General features: G+C 44.2%; 1 pseudogene across 1 annotated transcript; it reads left to right on the top strand.

Annotated features, from left to right (window-relative positions):
* Positions 1 to 2,816: 2,816 nt before the first annotated feature.
* LOC311115091 (alpha-2-macroglobulin-like) lies at positions 2,817 to 17,875 on the top strand (annotated as a pseudogene). Its single transcript has 35 exons — positions 2,817 to 2,902; positions 3,099 to 3,279; positions 3,677 to 3,833; positions 4,469 to 4,521; positions 5,229 to 5,249; positions 5,484 to 5,649; positions 5,769 to 5,853; positions 6,532 to 6,682; positions 6,821 to 6,941; positions 7,432 to 7,541; positions 7,674 to 7,847; positions 8,329 to 8,562; positions 8,951 to 9,015; positions 9,093 to 9,238; positions 9,354 to 9,503; positions 9,901 to 10,053; positions 10,230 to 10,317; positions 10,490 to 10,640; positions 10,898 to 11,123; positions 11,198 to 11,322; positions 11,428 to 11,549; positions 11,641 to 11,692; positions 11,767 to 11,850; positions 11,969 to 12,145; positions 12,705 to 12,780; positions 12,950 to 13,101; positions 13,386 to 13,460; positions 13,741 to 13,903; positions 14,174 to 14,364; positions 14,600 to 14,815; positions 15,006 to 15,130; positions 15,654 to 15,744; positions 15,850 to 15,918; positions 17,622 to 17,727; positions 17,835 to 17,875. The product of its transcript is annotated as an alpha-2-macroglobulin-like (transcript).
* The last annotated feature ends 285 nt before the right edge of the window (positions 17,876 to 18,160 follow it).

Raw genomic sequence — 18,160 nt, 5'->3', positions numbered from 1 at the left:
TTGATCTGAAGCCAATCTTGTGATTCTTGTGATTTTGTTTGTTTGTGGGCCTATGTAGCCAAATTGTATCTATGATCGTATGTTATCCATTCATGCACAACCAATGACATCAAGCCGGCACCCGGCCGTGATTACAGACAACTATGTGTCCTTCCAAACTATATAAACGAGTGACCCGCGGTGTTTGTCATCATACCCTGATGAAGACAGCTTGTCTGTCCAAATGATGGTTATTAAATTATTACATCTGAGCTCCTAGAGTGTGAGGCTCTCCTTTTTCAAGTGTCCTAGAAACGCTCTGGAGCATCACCGACGTCTGCTTCAGGATCTTCACCTTGGTCTGGAGGAGGGGGGATGGGGAGAAGGCATGTCAAGGAACTTCACCTTGGTCTGGAGGAGGGGGGTAGGGGAGAAGGCATGTCAAGGAACTTCACCTTGGTCTGGAGGAGGGGGGTAGGGGAGAAGGCATGTCAAGGAACTTCACCTTGGTCTGGAGGAGGGGGGTAGGGGAGAAGGCATGTCAAGGAACTTCACCTTGGTCTGGAGGAGGGGGGTAGGGGAGAAGGCATGTCAAGGAACTTCACCTTGGTCTGGAGGAGGGGGGTAGGGGAGAAGGCATGTCAAGGAACTTCACCTTGGTCTGGAGGAGGGGGGTAGGGGAGAAGGCATGTCAAGGAACTTCACCTTGGTCTGGAGGAGGGGGGTAGAGGAGAAGGCATGTCAAGATTTTATTCATATTCATGTTCAAAGGAAGACATGGTGCAGTAAGAGTGTGTGTGCTTTCAGAAAGTTTTCACACCCGTTGACTTTTTCCACACAGCCTGAATTTAAAATCGATTAAATTGAGTTTTTTTTTTTTTGTCACTGGCCTACAGCATTTTTTATTTATTTATAAAAAGCTGAAATGTCTTGTCAATAAGTATTCAACCTCTTTGTTATGGCAAGCCTAAATGAGTTCAGGAGTAAACATGTGCTTAACAAGTCACATAAGTAGCACTACCTCATCTCTGTAACCCACAATTATCTGTAAGGTCCTCAGTCGAGCAGTGAATTTCAAACACAGATTCAACCACAAAAACTAGGGAGGTTTTCCAATGCCTCACAAAGAAGGGCAGATGAGTAGGTAGATGGGTAAAAATAAAAAAGCAGACATTGAATATCCCTTTCAACATGGTGAAGTTATTCATTGCACTTTGGATGGTGTGTTAATACACCCAGTCACTACAAAGATACAGGCGTCCTTCCCAACTCAGTTGCCGGAGAGGAAGGAAACTGCTCAGGGATTTTACCATGAGGCCAATGGTGACTACAGAGTTTAATGGCGTGATGGGAGGGGATTAAATTATCTGGCCCACGTTACCCCGGTGGGAGGAGTTTGCCGTGGCTGAAAAGTGGCCGGGATGCCTCTGGGGCATGAGCCAGGTACCCCTTTAAAAGCAGATGAAATTGACTCAAAACAAAGTGATCTTGGTCAAGCATGCAGAGTAATGATTTAGGATTCTGAGTTTTCATATGCATAGGCCTAAGTGTTTGGTCTTGATAAAATCCCCATATGTGCTTCAGCTGCCTTCCAAGTGTTTGAAAATTCAAACATTTTATGGAAAAACATGTTGTAGGCCTATGTTCATGAAATATGCACCATGCTGCCTTGTTGACAATATGATCCGGCATTTGAAATGGGCGTTCAGTCTAATCGAATCCCCTGAATATCCAGCAGGTGCGAGCGTTTAGTAATTAGAAAAAAGTCCGGAACTAAGGATATTTATAGGGACGTGACCGACAGTCTGTACTTCCTTTCTACTGAGTCCACAAACAATCCGCGGTGGTGAGTATGCCTAGGCCACGGGTGTTATGGCAATTTGTTGCGCAATCTTATACCTATAACAACAGGTCGGCGATTAACTTTTAAAAAGTTAGTGCCTAACATTTCTACTTGCATCTGGTCTTTTACAGGCTATACCAAATGCAATCCAAAAGGGTTTAGCAACAGAATTGCTTATGTATGTGCACGCTAGACAAACATCTGCAATCTGTGTTTGGCGCCCAGTTTCTAGACCGATATATTGTATCTCAGTCTAGAAGTAAAACAATAACCTAAATGCAGTTGAGCCTTTTTACCGACCTGTGTCTACAGCCTGGTCTCATGGACTAGATGTAACATAGTAAATGTAAATCCGGGACACTAGTGTAGGATGTTATGTTTGGTACTGTTACATAAGACCGACCGTTACTTAAGCCAAAACCAAAATAGTTAATGTTTTGGGTGGGTGTATAACGCTGACGACTTTAACAATTTGGGTAATAAGCAACTTCAACTACTTACTACTGTTTAGCTACGTTGGACATGCTTAGCTTCTTGTCTAACCTTAACTCCTAATGCCTAGCTAACATTATCTAGGCTATCTAGCTAACGTTGGCCACAACAAATTGGAATTTGTAAGATGTTCATTAGGCAAGTTTGTAACATATCGTACGAAATGGATGACTGACATCCACAAATGTAATACATACCATACGAAATGTAACATTTACTTAATGGAGTGTCTTGGGTTTACATACAGAATAATACGAAATGCTCTGAGACCAGGTTGGTGCCTGTTTGGGGATGCTTCTGCCTGTATATCAGTGGATGGTCAGTTCTGATAAGGAATGGATGGTTTGCATCCCCCAGGAAATAATTTCAGATGTTGTTAAGTACCACCTCCCCTGGTAGATTTTTATTTTATTAGCTAACCAATTTCCTAACCTTAACCTAATTCTCTTTACCTTAGTTAGTCAATTGACAATCTGTATCTGTTTATTTTTCTCCTTTAGTCATGGTTCTTCCTGGGCTTCAGGTTTGGAGATGGATACTCTTTGCCTGCATTCACTGGATTTGTGTCTGTCAAGAAACTGCAGGACCGTAAGTAAATCTGCAGTCACAGAAGTTAGAATTTAGTCATCACACTTAAGTCTCTCGTCTTGGTTTAACGCTCTCTCTGTTGGAGCAGATTTAGAGCAATCTTTCTGCAGATCTTTATCTCCACAGTATTTTTCACCTAGGTTTGTGTTTAGAGGTATCAACTCATTAGGTAGTGATTTTCCTGTGTTCTCTGTAGGGTTTATATGGTAGCCATTCCTGCAGTGATCCAGGCAGGCTCAGAGGCCAAGCTTTGTGCCAGCCTTCTGCAGCCCAACGAGACCCTGGTCATGACCATATCTCTGATGGCTGACGGGCAGAACAAAATACTTCTCCACAAGAGTTCTGACCAAGAGTTTCATCGCTGCTTCCAGTTTCAGGTCAGCCCAGCACTGGTGGACATCCACAACCATTCCAATAAGAGTGGACTGGACTTCTCAGCTTTGAATCTCTTAGTTTCTTGGTGCAATGCCATCTTATTTTATGGGAAATATCAATGTGGTGGCCTACCAGAACTTTTCTGGGATTCAGGCTCAAATTTGTACCAGGTTTTGATTGAATGCTACTATATACTATCTAGACAATTGATATATGACACTTCTCCAAAGCAACTTCCAATAAGGGGAGTGCATAATGTGATCCCTGCAGGAGTTAAACGCTCTACCTTGAAGTTGCTAGTGGCACGCTCTTACCAACTGGGCCACACGGCACCACATCTTAATGTCCTATGTTGTTGGTCCATTAGTTCACCAGTGTTGCGCTCTTCCTCCCTGACAGGCCCCTCATGTGAAGAGTGGCAAAGTGCAAAACTTCAAGGTGGAGGTTCGAGGTGACACGTTTCTATCAACAGAGGAGAGGAAGGTCATGATCAAACCCTACAGCCCCATGACATTCATCCAAACGGACAAACCAATCTATAACCCAGGACAAACAGGTGATGTTAGAGCCAGTACACCTTTAGTCTGGTTTGAAGTGATTGGAAGGTATTGGGAACTTCAGAAGATCATCAGGCAATAGTTGTATGATCTTCTGTGTAGAAAAGAACACATCATTGTTAATGATCTTCCCCCAGTCTGATTGGTGCCTGGTCCTGTCCACTCTGTTCTAACAAGTCATGCGTGGCTTATGAACATTGGAGAGGGAAACGGACGCCTGAAAAGCTTCATACAGGAATGGGGTGCAGATACAGGAAAAAACCCACTGTGGGGTCACTCAGGATATGTACACTGGAACGGAGTTTGAACCGACATGCCACATGTTACGAGATGTTCCTCTCATGGACGTAATTGGATAGTGTAAATATATTCAGAACTCGCAGTGCAGTTTTCCTTCATCTGCAATTGATTGAATTGGGGCCTTAGTACCAACAGTGTAAAATATTATCCAGAGTAGCTGTGACAAGTTCTGCTTACTTCACCAGTTTCCCTGGTTTTCCAGAAATGCCGTGTGAAAGATTCCTGGAATCAGGATGGGAATCCTCCAACCAGGATTTCTGGAAACCTTGGAATTTTCAGTTGTCCGACATGATGCTTCTAAAATTCTCATTTTCTTGTCATTGGCTTTTTACAGTGCATTTTAGAGTCGTCACCTTGGATACCAATTTTAGCCCTGTCAATCAGCTGGTGAGTGTTGAAAATGTAATATTGAAAACAGTCCTTCAGATCGGTGTCTACTATTTCAAACCAAAATACGGATACAGAAGTATCACAACTGTGATGGGCATAGTGTCGTGTATTGAGATTATGACGTTGTTAAATGTTTTTAAGTGGAACTGAAAGAATGTTGATTTTAGTATCAAGAGGGAATGTTTTAGTGTAACGTCACATACAACAGACAGGAAGTGTGTTGTAGACAGGGGAGACTGGTGATTGGCCAGAAGAGGGAGCCCATCTTTTTGCATTGTTTATAAGTAGGGGCTAAATGAAAGAGACAGAACGGCCATTGCAATCTGGGACGCCGTTCTCCAGACACCGCGAGTCTGTAACTTATGCTGTAACCTTGTGATATTAATAAAAGCCTCTAATCATTGTGCAGCATAAGCGGACTCTTTGTTGATAGCAATAATTGCCACATTCACCCGATACGACAATAGCAATCAAGTATTATGTAACACAAGGTACAGCAATCAGTCAGGACATGGGGTTTCCATTCATATAGGTCAGATTGGAATGTATGGGATCATCTTTTCCTGAGACTGAATTCATGTACTAAATTGACATTAGTCCCACTAAGCCAATCACCTGTCTAGTTCCTATAGTTGTAGATCGTTATGCTCCTCTGATGTTTTGGAGTTATTCATGAACCCATCTCTTGTCTTTGCCCTTCACAGTACAACATTGTGGAACTTGAGGTAAGACCCTTCCAAGTCTAACTTTATGATGACTGTCACTGTAAATACTGCAACATTAGGACTCCACCCGCTAGCTAGGTCGTCATTAATTTCCACCTACTGTAGAGGTTAGCTAAATACTTCCAATCAGCTTTGTGTGTTCTGGGCCCCCTTCAGTAGGCCGATGTTGCAGATAGAAATGTCATGAAAAGAGCTGACTCCTGTATACTGTTATCTTGTTCTATGAACCAACAGGATGTTAATCAGAACAGGATTGGACAGTGGCTCAACACTACATCCAGTGGCAACATTTTGCAGCTTTCTCACCCCCTGAACTCTGAAGCACCTGTAGGATCCTATGCCATTGTAGTGTGGATTGGTCAAGACAAAATATACCAGAACTTCAAGGTAGAAAAGTATGGTAGGTTGAGCTTTTTTCTTTTACCTGTCATGCTAGGTAATGTTATGGCTCTGGCAGTTGAATCAATGCATCACAATCCTGGAACATTATAGAGTTGACTGCTGTCCTCTTATCTGTAGTTTTGCCAAAGTTTGAGATCAAAATGAACCTCACTGACGAGATCAGCATTGTTCAAGAAGAGTATGAAGTGGAAGTGTGTGCCAAGTGAGTAAACGCTAACGGAGATTTCAATGCACTGTAGTTACAAGGTGATGTGTAACTCCACTAAATGTAATTATCTAATAATCGCATTACGCTAATGCAGACCTGGGTTCTAATAAGTAATTTTAATCCTTTGAAATGTGAAAGATTTTAAGTATTTGGTTATTCTTTCTTTGAAAATACAAGTATTTGAAGGTATTTGGATAAACACTTGGAAAGTATTTGAAAATAATATTATATTAATAATGATTTAAAATACAAATACTTCAATATGCATGTAAGCTACTTGAACCCAGGTCTTCACTAATGACACATGCTAATTGAAGACCTACAATGCTACTGCTCAATGTCCTGAACTGCTGCTATTAATCCCTGACACTTCAAACGTTTGCTACAGTGGCATTTACATGAACAGCTGGTTCTGTATTCATAAAGCATCCCAGATTGGGATTGCTGCTCTAGGATCTGGTCCCCCCCATGACATGTGACCTTGTTCATTATGATCCTAAAGTTCAAACTGATCCCTTTCTGAGAGTCTTTATGAATGTGGATCCAGATTTGTTGAACACTTGACTTAAGCCTACAGGTATGCACAAACCTTTGTCTCGTATTAGGTTTTTAATATGGTGATTGTCGACGTAGGAAATGGTTTGATTCTTTTGTCTTATGAATTGAAATCAGGTACACGTATGGACAGCCGGTACCTGGTAAAGCAGGGTTAAAGTTGTGCCGACTCTTGGGGGACAATGTAGTGATACCGATAACAATTGATGAGAAACATCCACAAGGAGTTCCTGATTACACACCTCCCTGCCACAAAGAGTCTATAGAGGTCTGGATGCTTTCATAAAACCATCATTAGTAGGCCTGTTTATACCAACATTACATTTTAATTTATTTAACTTGGATCTTAATGTTTGATTGAATTAATTTAAATCTGTTCTTGTTTGGTTCTGCTTGCTTTTCCCAGATGGACCCAACTGGCTGTGCTTCCTATGTCTTCAACATGGCAATTTTCACAAAGAATTTAGGAGAGAAATTGCTGGGAGATGTGTTTAGTTTCCATGCAGAAGTACAGGAGGAGGGGACAGGTTAGTATTATCACAATCATTGGTAACATTGCTGTCAAATGATGTGTTTTATTGAGTAAATGACATGAATTAACTAGTGCATGTTTCATTAGATCAGGGTTTCCCAAACTCTGTCCTGGGGCCCACCCTGGGTGCACGTTTTGGTTTTTGCCCTAGCACTACACAGCTGACTCAAATAACCAACTCATCATGACGCTTTGATTATTTGAATCAGCTGTAGTGCTATGGCAAAAAACCTAAACCTGCACCCACGGGGGACCCCGGGACGGAGTTGGAGGAACTCTGCGTTAGATCATGAAGATTGGCAAGAATGAGCTGTTTGACCTTTGGTGCTACAGTGTTGTTTTATAGAATGCTGTTTTATTGTCTTCTGTTTATAATATCCTGCTGTACTGCAATTCAGTTTCTGCATGTTGAACTGCCATTGTGCATTGTGTTGGCTCTGGTAATTGTGAAATATACCATCCTATTATTTATTTTCCTTTGACAGGTATTACACGGTCAGAGGAAAAACGCACAGCGCTCTCCTATGTGATTGGAGAACTCTCATTTGTCGACACGCCCCAAATCTATGAGCATGGATCAATTATTGAGGGCAAGGTAAGTCCAAATACAGTGTTTCTGTTGCATTGTGGAGGCCATTTGTTTTTTGCACTGCTTGCTGAACTACCAGTGTGTTAGTTAATGACATGTAGCGTCACTTCATTCATACAACTCCCCCCTTTTCCTCAGATATATGCTGTTCACTTCAACAACACACCCATCTCTGACATGTTAGTCTACCTGTTGGAGGAGAAGGGCTGGTCCTCATATCTACAACTACAGAACCTAACCACGGACAGTCGTGGTATTGCCAGGTTCTCCCTAAACACAACCAGTATGCCCAAAGAGAATATTAACCTCATAGTAAGTATGATTCCTTCTAGGTTTTGACAGCCTCTTTATGCTCAAGACCAACTCAGCCCTTGATCCTACGCCAGCGTTTCCCTAACTGTCCTGGGGACCCCAAGGGGTGCATGTTTTGAATTTTGCCATAGCACTACACGGCTGATTTCAAATAACGGACTCTTTATCAAGATTTGATTAATTTGAATTAGCTGTGTAGTGCTAGGGCAAAAAACAAAATGTGCACCGCTTGGGGTCCCCAGGACAGAGTTGGGGGAAACGCTACCCTAAGGCCTATCATGGTCTTGTGGGGATCTGAGAAGATTGAATTGGTAATATTAGCATGGTGGAACTTCCACCAAGCCTATCAGAGGGTAAGGTGGATCTGTTACCATATTGCTTACATCTGTCCTCCCCTCATATCACCACTGTATGTAGAACATCGGGTCTAGGGGTTGATTTAGGATTGGTCCTTTAGACTCCTCCTCTTGTTCCTTTACAGGTAAGTGACACCCCACAAGTGGAGTACCGAGGATACAGGGTCCCCTATTTCAACAGAGGGCGTCACGTACTCTCACTGATCCAGCCCGCTGCCCCTGACCGTAAACCCTCCAGCTCCCTGGCTATTCAGAAGATGGAGAAACCACTGGCATGTGGGGAGGAAGTGTCAATCACCATCCACTATGCCATCGTAGGGGAGACCGTCCCAAAGGGCTCTGTGGATGTCCTCTACCTGGTGAGTAGAACCCAGGAACTAGTTGACAACTTCCAAACCCAGGGTGGCTCCCAAATGGAACCATATTTCCTAGTTGCACTACTTTTGACCAGGATCATTTCAGACATTGCCCAAGCCTCGCACTTTTCAAAAGGATGTTCCTATACAACACAAACTCCTAATCATCCAGCCTAAACCTTAGTATTAGCCACCTCGATAACATAAGCCACAGCAAATTGGACTTCGTAACATATCATACATCTCGTAACCTATACGAAATGGATGGACATCCGCATAACATCATACTAATTGCTGTGTCCTGGATTTGTTTACCACGTCTACCCCTTGAGTCCAGGTTGCATCATCTCCTTTCTGAGTTGATGACAACTGTTTCCCCCTTTCTCTCCAGGCCTTATCCAGAGGGGTGATAGTTCAGCATGGACACGAACGTTACTGTGCAGCAGGACAGTCCTGGTGAGTGAGTTTCATTAAGTGATTCTGAACGTTCTGGAAGGCGCTTGATGGCAGTGTGACCTGCTCTTGCGTTGCAGTAGCTGAGGGTGAAGTCACCTTGAAGTTGGCAGTGGTTCCAGAGATGGCGCCGGTGGTTCAGCTCCTGGTGTACAGTATGCTACCCAGTGAGACTGTCATCGCCCACAGCATGAACTTCCCCACTGAGAAATGCTTCAGGAACAAGGTGTGCACATCACAAACATTGTTCTCATTTTATGTTGGGTATGAAGTGTCAATTATTTCCATGCACATAGATACTGTATCATACCTGCAGTAAAAGTGTATAATGTGTATGCCAGGTGTTGGTGGAGTTCTCCCCCTCCAATGCGGTCCCAGGGGAGGAGAACACCCTGCATCTCTCTGCCCAGCCCGGTTCCCTCTGTGGCCTCAGCGCTGTGGACCAGAGTGTTGGCATCATGGAGCCAGGGAAGAGGCTGGATGCTGATAAGGTAACAGAGCTCACTGATGTGAACAACAGTCCTACCACCATACCGACTGTTTTGGTGGTGCTGGGAATACAACCAGCCTCAGGGGAAGAACCATTGACCACAGCAGACATGGAATGGGTCTGTTCACTGTTGGTCATTTGGTGTGCTTTTATCAAAGGTAATGGGACTTATTCTCTGGCTTGAGGCCCTCTTTCTATTGACTGGAAATCACCTCACTATTGTTACATAATGAGGTAATATTCTGGGTTGTGTTCATCAGGACAATTTTCTAATCGTTTGGCAATGGGGAAACAAAATGGAGGTTCTTCTTAGTCCAAGTAGTCCCTCCCTGTTTCAGTCTGTTCTGTTTGGTCCCCAAGAACGTCATTTCACTCCTTCCCATATTGTCCCATTCCAGATATTTGATTTGTTACCAGTCAAGGAGACAACCTATATTCCCTACGAGCTTGAAGATTCAGTAGCATGTTTACGTGTAAGACCAAGGAGATCCATAATGCCTTACCCAGATGGAACGTCTGAGGAGACAAATGATCCTTATGCAGTTTTTCAGGTAAATACTTCTGCCCTGTTCAACTTTTGAAGCCTCTTTATTGCTCTGGGAAGAATCAGTCACCATACCGTTACGATGTGTTCAACTTACAGGTTACATTGCTAAAATAGCCTGAGGCTAGAACACATGTACAGTGACAAATACAACTTTTTAAATAATTTGATGGCATTTTCTAGGCACTGGGACTGAAGCTGGCGACTAATCTGGATATAAGAATACCTTCCTGCCTCAGTTACCAGGGGAACCAGTACTATCGCTCCTATGGTGAGATGTCCTAACCAACCCTTATTCTCATTGCTAGAAGTCTTCAATGAATCTTGGGAAATGGATTACTAACACAGCCTGGTTAAAGTGGTCAGAACGCTGCATGCGCTCACTGTTGAGCAAAGCATTCAGTCCATTTTAACTTGAGAATAATGAGCATGATTTGTGTTAGTAGCTTACAGACTTATGGCCGAGCCTGGATCAGCGGGTCCTAGACTTGAAATGGCTATAGCTGGTGGAGTTGCCACAACACCTCCGCCACCCATACAGACGGTCCGTACATTCTTCCCTGAGACATGGATTTGGGATCTTGTGGAAGTTGGGTAAGTGCTCTGCACAGTGAGGCTAGCCTTGGGTGAAAACCCTCTTAGCTAGATTAGGAACCTGAACCTCTTTAAACTGTAGTACAGAGTAGGCCAGGTTTCTCTTAGGAAAGAGCTCCTTTTACCTCAATGGGTCTCCCTGGTTAGATAAAGCTAAATGCATTCGAAACGGTGTTCATATAATTGGTACAGTCCTACGCCGTTCTCTATTGGACACTTGGTGGCTTTCTGTTTAAACTCTAACCTCTGTATTCCAGGGAGTCTGGATCAGCAGACGTCCCCCTGACAGTCCCAGACACCATCACCACCTGGGAGACTGAGGTCTTCTGCCTGGCCCCCAGTGGCTTTGGTCTGGCTCCTCTGGTGGAGCTGACGGTCTTCCAGCCGTTTTTCCTGGAGCTCACCCTGCCCTACTCAGTCATCCGGGGAGAGCACTTTGAGCTGAAGGCCACTGTGTTCAACTACCTCTCCAAGTGCATCATGGTACGGCACTGCACCAGGATCGTATTTTGTTTTTGTCAGACCATGTTATCTTACAAAGTGTTCCTCTTCGGCAGGTTTCTGTGACACCGGCTCTCTCCTCAGACTACTCTCACACCCTTGAATGACGTCCACTACTCCTCATGCTTGTGTGCCAATGGACGAAAGACCTTCAGTTGGACAATGGCACCCTCTGTCCTGGGTAAGTCTCCAGTCAACTGTTCAAACAGCAGAATGGATGTCAACCTGAGTTGTGTACTGTCACTGTGTTGGATGTTGTGTAACCTGTGTCTGCCAATGTGTGTAGGGGTTTTGAACGTGTCCGTTAGTGCAGCGGCTGTCCATTCCCACACTGCGTGTGACCATGAGATTGTGAACGTACCGGAGAGAGGACGTGTTGACACAGTCACACGGAGCCTGCTGGTGACGGTATGTAGTTTGCTGCTGGGAACTAACCGTTAGGTTGCACAGATTGTCTAGTGTAACTGCCTCTGAAAAGAATCCCTCTCCTGTCCTCCAGGCTGAGGGAACAGAGAAGACCGACACCTACAACTGGTTGCTGTGTCCAACTGGTCAGTAATGAATGAATGTTCACGGTTGTTCGACGTGCTCTTCGCCATTCATCTTATCATCTTTGTGTCCACAGGAGAAGCTCTGACAGAGGAGGTGGAACTGCAACTCCCCCAGAATGTGGTGGATGGATCTGATAGAATTTCCCTCACCGTTCTGGGTAAAATAAACTATGGTTTGTTTAGAGGTGTAGTGGTGGGAAGACAACCCTTCTCCAGTGATAATGCTGCTGTTTGCTGAAGAGGACCGTCTTACAGAAGTCCCTTGTTTCTCTGTAGGGGACATCCTGGGTCGGGCCCTCAACAACCTGGATGGACTGTTGCAGATGCCGTATGGGTGTGGAGAGCAGAATATGGCCCTCCTCTCCCCCAATATCTACATCCTGGAGTACCTGAGGAACACAGGGCAGCTCACCCCAGCCATCCTAGACAAGGCCACCAAGTTCCTCACTAGTGGTAGGAGTGTCCCTTTTGAATCTGGCTAATATTTATTATAGACAAACTTACTGAAACAGGGCTGGATTTGTCCAGTAAAAGGTTTCTCCAGTGTGCCCTAATGACTAGGACCCTGTTGTCATGTAAATGATGGAGCTACAGTACAGATGACATCACTGACCCAACACATGGAGGGACTTCCACATGGTTTCTCACTGAAATCATTTGATCGTAGAATATTGACACTCTGTCCCAAATGGCAGCCTATTGCTTACATAGTGCACTATTTTCCTGTCTCAAGTAGTTCACTATATAGGGCAGGACTCAACCCTGTTCCTGGAGAGATACTGTCCTGTAAGGCTTCCCTCAACCCTACTCTAACTGACCTTGTTTAAATAATTAGCTGGTTGATGAGCTGAATGGGGTTAATTACAACTTGGGTTGGAGTGAAAACCTACAGGAGGGTATCTCTCCAGGAACAGGGTTGAAGAGCCCTGATATAGAGAGCCATTTGGGGCACAAACCCAGTGACTATATAAAAACCACTTGGTCACTGTTCACTCTAAAAACCCACTGACAGGTTACCAAAGGCAGCTGAACTACAAGAATGCTGACGGTGCATACAGCACGTTTGGACACGGCTTGGGGAACACTTGGTGAGTACTTGGCTTGTAAACAAATGTCTGTTTCAATGAAGTAGTGGCCAATCAAATGGCATAGTCTCTGGCAGGGAGACCATGGCTATGTAATGTGAAGCTCTAAGTCATGTTTATGGCCATCTTATGTGGATATTATGACTGCTTTTAAATCCAGTTCTTTCTTCAGGCTGACTGCTTTTGTCTTGAGATCCTTTGGCAAAGCACGGTCTTTCATCTATATTGACCTGGCAAAAATGGAGCAAGACTTGGTTGGAAAGTAAACAAGGCAAACATGGCTGTTTCAGAATTTTGGGGAAACTCTTTAACAACAGAATGAAGGTATTTATATTGCTGATAAACTGAACGATTTTACATTTTAGTCATTTAGCAGACGCTCTTATCCAGAGCGACTTACAGGAGCAATTAGGGTTAAGTGCCTTGTTCAAGGGCACATCAACAGATTTTTGACCTAGTCAGCTCGGGGATTAGAACCAGCGACCTTTCGATTACTGGCACAACGCATGTTAGACATAGTTGTCTGTTTTGTCAGACCAGCCATAAAGTTTGATTTCAACAATTGTATCAGGCTAGATACAGTTAGTATTTTGACATTTGTTTTATAGGGTGGCGTGACGGATGAAGTCACACTGACTGCTTACGTCACTGCTTCAATGCTGGAGCTCGACATGTCAGTGTCGGTAAGTAACCTCACTCCATATAAACATTGATTCTCACTCCAGCAACATTGTTACAGGCTACTAATTTAGCTTCCTGTATGAAGTCTGTATACATCTTACAGATTATACAATGTAGTGAGTTACAGGGGAATTGTTATTTCTTTGAAAGTAGCCTATGAAATAACAAAGAATGGGCTTTACCATGAACACATCTGAATGGTATAGTTCTGCTACTATTGATATTAGACTCAATATGCTACTATGAAGTGTCTCAATGTGCTGCTGTTATTCTGTGCTCCAGGATCCTGTTGTGGACCGCAGCTTGTCTTGCCTGAAGAACTCGACCAGTGATTTGTCCAACACCTACACTACTGCTCTGCTGGCCTACACCTTCGCCCTGGCAGGGGACATGGAGACACGGGCCCAGCTTCTGCAGCACCTCAACACCATCTCATTACAAGAGGGTGAGCTAAATCCTGGTCCAAGATCTGTTAGTGCTGCCTTGATTGAGCTTGCCTGGACAATGGATTACTCCTAAAAGTGCAAACCCTCGGCCCGTCTGGCACTCCAGATAGGCCCAATCAAACGGCCAGTAAAAGTGTTTTTAAGAACAAAAATACACTTTGAACTGACTTTCAGTAGTTTTTGGCATAAAATGAATTGGAGGTCAGAACTTTGTATTATGATGAATAAGCAGTCCTTATTCTGACTTGTGCGCTCTCCTCGACCCTCAGGGGGTCTCCTGCACTGGTCCCAGTCCTCCTCAGAGACCTCACCATCCCTTGAGGTGGAGACTAGCGCCTACGTTCTACTGGCGTCCCTCAGTGCCTCTCCTCTGTCTACCTCTGACCTGGGCTACGCTTCCCGCATCGTCAGGTGGCTGGTGAGGCAGCAGAACGCCTACGGAGGCTTCTCCTCCACACAGGTAGACTTCCCAAACACATTGGTCTGAAATGGCACCCTGTGCTGTGCACTAGTAGAGACATTATTACTTTGACTTCTATCAGACCACAGGCATGTGCTCTTCATGTCCAGCCTGGTGAGGCTAACTTCCATGGAATTGGGAAATGGTCACTTTAGGAACTGTTCAATGTAAAAATCAACCCTTTCTGTAAAATGGGCTCTTTAATTTTGAAGTGATTTTCCTGTGGTCTGTTTAGGACACGGTGGTGGCCCTCCAGGCCCTGGCTCTCTACTCCACCAGGGTGTTCAGTAGAGGAGGAGCCAGCACAGTGACAGTACAGTCTCCCAGTGGGCATCAGTACCTCTTCTATGTGAACCAAAACAACACGCTTCTGTACCAGGAGAGGGCGCTGCAGGACACAGAAGGGAAGTACAGCATTGAAGTGAAGGGCAGCGCTTGTGCCTCAGTGCAGGTCAGTGAATACACATCTCTCCTCCCAGTCCTGTGGTGTAAGATGTGCTTTAATATACATTATTGGGAAGGTCAAACATATAATAAGCTTCTTCTGGCTTGATTTCTAGTTCATTAAATATTTATTGTTGCTTATAAAAGGTTTGTTTTTGGACAGGATGGTTTCCCTGACTTCCTCTTCTCTGTCCCAGGTGGCGCTCCACTACAACATCCCTACTCCTACCAAAAGCACAACGCTCAGTATCCAGGTGACTCCAGAGGTAGACTGCAACAGCAAGTCTTTGCGACCCAGAGTCACGCTGAAACTCCAGTCTCAGTAAGAATGAAGGACCCGTTTTGTATTCACAGCATTCTTTTAAATGTTGACACTTCAGTGTTATTTTGGAGCGTGTCTTACAGAATGGATTTGACCCAAATGAATTAGTTTCATTATACCGGTGTATATGTTATTGACCTTCCAGTTGATACCTAAGCTTGGATAAGTAACAGTAAGATGTATCTGGCAGCCTGGTCTTTATGGCTAAAATAATCCAAGTTGCGTGAAGTTGTTGTGCACTCTCCTCAAACAATAGCATGGTATTTTGTCACTGTAATAGCTACTATAAATTGGACAGTGCAGTTAGATTAACAAGAATTTAAAGCTTTCTGCCCAGATAAGACATGTCTGTCCTGGAAAGTTACTTACAACGTCATTCTAGTCACACTAGCAACAACCGTCCCAGTATAGGGACACCGATCCTGTAGAGGTTATGGCTAAAATAACCCAAGGATCCATTCATTTGATTATTACAAGCGCTTGTCAAAATCCAACTTTATCAATAATCTCTTTGCTTTCATAGATATCATGGAAAGGAGCTGACCACCAATATGATTATAGTGGATTTGAAAATGCTCTCTGGGTTTTCCCCAGATCCAGACTCTTTGGCGAGGGTGAGTTTTTGTGTGACCTTTATCCATGGAGGTCTTGCCTCATCTGTGACCCTTTCTAACACTGACTGTTTTTGTCCATGCAATATGAATGGCTTGTCTTCACAGCTGAGGGGTTCAAGTCAAGTGGATCGGGTTGATACCAAAGATGACCATGTGTTAACGTACTTGACAGAGGTGAGGTGAAAACCACCCATCAGTTTGAAATGGTCCACATAGCACTCTGCAATATAATGGGTGTCATTTAAAAATAATATACACAGCTCAAAAAAATAAAGTGAACACTTAAACAACACAATGTAACTCCAAGTCAATCACACTTCTGTGAAATCAAACTGTCCACTTAGGAAGCAACACTGATTGACAATAAATGTCACATGCTGTTGTGGAAATGGAATAGACAACAGGTGGAAATTATAGGCAATTAGCAAGACACCCCCAATAAAGGACTGGTTTTGCAGGTGGTGACCACAGACCACTTCTCAGTTCCTATGCTTCCTGGCTGATGTTTTGGTCACTTTTGAATGCTGGCGGTGCTTTCACTCTAGTGGTAGCTTGAGACGGAGTCTACAACCCACACAAGTGGCTCAGGTAGTGCAGCTCATCCAGGATGGCACATCAATGCGAGCTGTGGCAAGAAGGTTTGCTGTGTCTGTCAGCGTAGTGTCCAGAGCATGGAGGCGCTACCAGGAGACAGGCCAGTACATCATGAGACGTGGAGGAGGCCGTAGGAGGGCAACAGCCCAGCAGCAGGACTGCTACCTCCGCCTTTGTGCAAGGAGGAGCACTGCCAGAGCTCTGCAAAATGACCTCCAGCAGGCCACAAATGTGCATGTGTCTGCTCAAACGGTCAGAAACAGACTCCATGAGGGCCCGACGTCCACAGGTGGGGGTTCTGCTTACAGCCCAACACCGTGCAGGATGTTTGGCATTTGCCAGAGAACACCAAGATTGGCAAATTCGCCACTGGCACCCTGTGCTCTTCACAGATGAAAGCAGGTTCACACTGAGCACATGTGACAGTCTGGAGACGCCGTGGAGAACGTTCTGCTGCCTGCAACATCCTCCAGCATGACCGGTTTGGCGGTGGGTCAGTCATGGTGTGGGGTGGCATTTCTTTGGGGGGCAGCACAGCCCTCCATGTGCTCGCCAGAGGTAGCCTGACTGCCATTAGGTACCGAGATGAGATCCTCAGACCCCTTGTAGACCATATGCTGGTGCGGTTGGCCCTGGGTTCCTCCTAATGCAAGACAATGCTAGACCTCATGTGGCTGGAGTGTGTCAGCAGTTCCTGCAAGAGGAAGGCATTGATGCTATGGACTGGCCCGCCCGTTCCCCAGACCTGAATCCAATTGAGCACATCTGGGACATGTCTCGCTCCATCCACCAACGCCACGTTGCACCACAGACTGTCCAGGAGCTGGCGGATGCTTTAGTCCAGGTCTGGGAGGAGATCCCTCAGGAGACCATCCGCCACCTCATCAGGAGCATGCCCAGGCGTTGTAGGGAGGTCATACAGGCACGTGGAGCCTCATTTTGACTTATTTTAAGGACATTACATCAAAGTTGGATCAGCCTGTAGAGTGGTTTTCCACTTAATTTTGAGTGTGACTCCAAATCCAGACCTCCATGGGTTGATACATTTGATTACCATTGATAATTTTTGTGTGATTTTGTTGTCAGCACATTCAACTATGTAAAGAAGTATTTAATAAGATTATTTCATTCATTCAGATCTTGGATGTTATTTTAATGTTCCCTTTATTTATTTGATTAGTGTAATATATATTGATCTACTTGTGGTGACATGTCAGCAAAGCTGAAATGTAACTTCTGCTTAGATCATTTAATGACCAATATGTTTGTTTTTCTCCCAACAGTTAACATCACTATTTCCTTTCACCATCACCCTGGACATCATACAGGAGCTCCCAGTACAGAATCTAAAGCCAGCGGTGGTCAAGATCTACGACTACTACCAGCCAAGCAAGTTGATTTACTAACCCGCCCAAAACCTCCTTTTCCATGGTTTAACTAACATTTTTGGTCAACTTGTGTTCATTTACTGAGACTAACATGTACTATGGTTACAGGTGACCAGGCTGAGACAGAATATGTCTTCCCTTGCAAGTAGGAGTTCCAAGCTGGTGAGCTATTTTAAATCTAGAATTATGGGTGATGAATAATTGTTTTCTAGCTGACCTATAAACTATACATGTAGTATAAATGATTTGGGAGCCTATATTCTTTAATCTAATTGCTGGTCTGTTACATTTAATTTATTTGCTCTTCTGCAGATGTAAGATGACATTGAGGTCACACCTGCAACCCTTCAGACCTCTTTCAAGTGCTGAAGTAAATGATGTAACTGGAAATAAAGTTTTTCATTATAACCCTTTTCTGGAGTGTTTGTTTTAAA

This window comes from Coregonus lavaretus, assembly GCF_964263955.1.
Source record: "Coregonus lavaretus genome assembly, contig: HAP1_SCAFFOLD_326, whole genome shotgun sequence".
In the NCBI taxonomy this organism is placed as follows: Eukaryota; Metazoa; Chordata; class Actinopteri; order Salmoniformes; family Salmonidae; genus Coregonus; species Coregonus lavaretus.
The sequence above is the reverse complement of the archived record's forward strand: the minus strand, read 5'-3'. Positions and strand labels throughout refer to the sequence as shown.